Source organism: Sapajus apella, unplaced genomic scaffold, assembly GCF_009761245.1.
Source record: "Sapajus apella isolate SASKATOON/1434 unplaced genomic scaffold, GSC_monkey_1.0 scaffold13, whole genome shotgun sequence".
NCBI lineage: Eukaryota > Metazoa > Chordata > Mammalia > Primates > Cebidae > Sapajus > Sapajus apella.
The window spans coordinates 6,543,222-6,546,555 of NW_022436953.1; the positions used below are offsets into that span (position 1 = coordinate 6,543,222).

The window sequence follows — 3,334 nt, forward strand, 5'->3', positions numbered from 1 at the left end:
TGTGTGTGTGTGTGTGTGTGTGTGTGTGTGTGTGTGTGTGTGTGTGTTTAAGCTCTAAAGAATTTTTGTATGTGAGGAATCGGACAGATTGTCGGACTTTACTTATTTTAACTCTTTTTGAGATTTGTAAAATCCTCTGGTGCAAACTTCTGCCTGTGGCCTGCCACCTGCTTTTCCATGCCCCAGGAGTAAAGAATTTTTTATTTTTAAATGGTTGAAAGTAAAAGAATACTATTTTAACCAGGTGTGGTGGTACACACTTGTAGTCCTAGCTACTTGGGAGGCTGAGGTGGAAGGACTGCTTGAGCCCAGGCGTTCGAGGCTGCAGTAGCCATGGTTGTGCCACTGCACTCCAGTCTGGGCAACAGAGTAAGATGCTGTCTTGAAAACAATAATAACTTGTGTTATGTGAAGATTACATGACATTCAAATTTCAGTGTCATAAATTTTTATTGGAATACAGCCGTACCTGTTCATTTATATGTTACCTATATCTGCTTTTGTGCTAGAAGGGCAAGAGTAGCGTAGTTTCAGTAGAGACTGTATAGCCTGAATAATCTAAAATATTTACTACCTGGCCCTTTACAGAAAGTTTGCCCACACTGGCTCTCAACCATTCCAGATGTTGTCTATTCTCAGAAAAAATTTTGCTATTGACTCATCCTTTTGGTTCAGTTATTTTTTAAGAGATAGGGTCTCACAGTATTGCCCAGGCTGAAGTAGAGTGACTGTTCACAGACACAATACCAGTACTGATCAGCATGGGAATTTTGACCTGCTGTTTCCTACTGGGCTGGTTCACCCCCGTCCTTAGGCATTGGTTCTCCAGTTCGTTGTTAATTGAGAAACCCAAGTTCTTTTGTAGGGTGTCACCCTGGAAGGGAAGAGACTTATCGAAAGATTCCAGTTTTGTCATGTGTTCTTTCCTGGCTTGGTGATTCTAGTTAAAGAGTTAAGAGTTAGTCTCTGGGGTTTGGCATGGTGGCTCATGCCTATAATCCCAACACTTCGGGAGGCCAGGGTAGGATGATTTGAGCCCACGAGTTTGAGACCAGCCTAGACAAGATGGTGAGACCCTGTATCTGCAAAAAAAAATTTTTTTAATTAGCTAGACCTGGTGAGACTTGCCTCTAGTCCTAGCTACTCAGTAGGCTGAGGTGGGAGGATCCCTGGAGCCCAGGAGTTCAAGGCTGCAGTGAGCTATGATTGTACCACATACACTCCAGCCTGGGTGACAGAGTGAGACTCCATCTCCCCTCCCTGCTCCCTTCCTTTCTTCCTTCCTTTCTTTTTTTCTGCAAACACTATGGTGACTTAGAGACCTCATCTCTTAAAAAAACTAGTCTCTGGGACCTTTTAAGAAAGTCTCCCAGGAAACAAAGGGGAAAGAATGGGGCTTTTGCAGATGAAGGTATCATGTTAACTATTTGTGTTTGGAAAGTGATGCTGTGTAATGTAGATCATTTTAATAAAATTTTTCTTTACTGCTCATGATAAAATTTAAGGTAATAGAGAGGTATAGAAAGTAAGAGTCCAGTCTTCACATCACCCACCCCCTCATTCTACTCTTACTTGTCACCATTATTAGGAATTTAGTCTATTTCCTTTTAGACTTTTTCTGTGCAGATATAAACATAGCCAGTTGGGTTTTGTGGCTGTTTTTTCAGAAATGAAATTATACTGTACATACTGTTATAAAATGAAGGTTTGCCGGGCGCAGTGGCTCAAGCCTGTAATCCCAGCACTTTGGGAGGCCGAGGCGGGTGGATCATGAGGTCAAGAGATCGAGACCATCCTGGTCAACATGGTGAAACCCCGTCTCTACTAAAAATACAAAAAATTAGCTGGGTATGGTGGCACGTGCCTGTAATCCCAGCTACTCAGGAGGTTGAGGCAGGAGAATTGCCTGAACCCGGGAGGCGGAGGTTGCGGTGAGCCGAGATCGCGCCATTGCACACCAGCCTGGGTAACAAGAGCGAAACTCCATCTCAAAAAAAAATAAATAAAATAAAATAAAATGAAGGTTTTTCAGAACTTGGCTCAGTGTATGGTGGCTGTGCATACCTGTAGATGCATGGCTCTACCATATCTACTTACCATAATCTACTTAACTATTGATGAAGTTTAAGGTTTTTGCTTATATGAATACTGTTCATGTGTTTCAGTTAGCCTTACTAACACAGTTATATTCATCTTTAACTTTTTTTTTTTTTTTACCTATTTGGTAAGTAAAAAATGGCTCATTGTCATAACTTGCACTTCCTCAGTGAGACTGAACATGTTCCTTATGTTAGCCATTTGTACTTCTATGAATTAGATATTATTTTTCTTTGGGTTGTTTGTGTCTTTTAATTGGTTTGAGATCTTTATATATTATAGACATTAACTCTTAATTTGCAAATATTTCTTACAGTTGATCATTTCTTATTTGTGATGGAGTTTTTCCTTACAGAAGTTTTATTTTTGTATGTTGTCAGATCTGTCAAACATTTATAGCTCTTGAATTTGGAGGCATGCTTGCAATGTGTTGCTATGGTTTAATAGTCTAAGTGTAATGATCTTAATTCAGTGATTCCTAATAGTGTATCGGAATAGTTTAGGGGAATTTTTTCAATACATAGGCTACGGTTTCCAACTAAGATATTCTTTCTTGGTGAAGTGTGGGGTCCAAATTTGTGGGGTTTGGTTTGGTTTGTTTTGGAGAGAAAGGAAGAAGCTCCCTGATTCTGATGTGAAACCCTAGTTAAAAAAATCACCGTATGTAAAACAGATTTCATTGACTCTTTCCAATTGAGTTGTGATTTTTTTTTTTTTTTCTTTGAGACTATGAAGGGAGTGGTGCTGCTTGTTTCCTTTTACCTGTGTTCATTGAGTTCCTATGACTCACTTGGAAAATTGGTAAGGAGAGAAACTGCTGTACATTGTACCCTTTGCTGTGCATTGTAACTGTACAATCAGATTTCTTTATCTTGACCATTGTGTTAAACCGTAAGCTATTGGCCATATTTCATTAGTTGAAAGATGCGTTTTTTCACACCTTAACATCCATGAAATTGGGATGACAGCATGACATAGTTTATTTGGCAACGTTTTAAATTTTTGTCTTAGTCAACTTGGAGAAGTTGGATAATTTTTTATCTTTGGTTTTTGTATCTAAAGTACATCAGTACATTTTTTTTCCCTGTATTGGCATTCATGTTCCTGAGTCATCTCCTCTCTGCTAGTGTCTTTCTTTCTCCTTAAGTTTTATATACTGCTGCTGGATTGATCTTCCCAGACCATGATTCTGATTAAATTACTGCTTTATGCAGTAACTTTTTCTTTTTTTTTTTTT

At 39.1% G+C, this 3,334-nt stretch overlaps 1 protein-coding gene and 2 long non-coding RNA genes across 8 annotated transcripts in view; 2 read left to right on the forward strand and 1 right to left on the reverse strand.

The window, feature by feature from the left end:
* CNNM2 (cyclin and CBS domain divalent metal cation transport mediator 2) overlaps positions 1-3,334 on the forward strand; it is a 170,168-nt gene that overhangs the window by 47,617 nt on the left and 119,217 nt on the right. The window lies entirely within an intron of this gene.
* LOC116553880 overlaps positions 1-3,334 on the reverse strand; it is a 27,720-nt gene that overhangs the window by 3,941 nt on the left and 20,445 nt on the right. The window lies entirely within an intron of this gene.
* LOC116553879 lies at positions 1,339-2,745 on the forward strand. The gene is made up of 2 exons (XR_004269949.1): positions 1,339-1,705; positions 2,024-2,745. It is a non-coding gene; the product is annotated as an uncharacterized LOC116553879 (long non-coding RNA).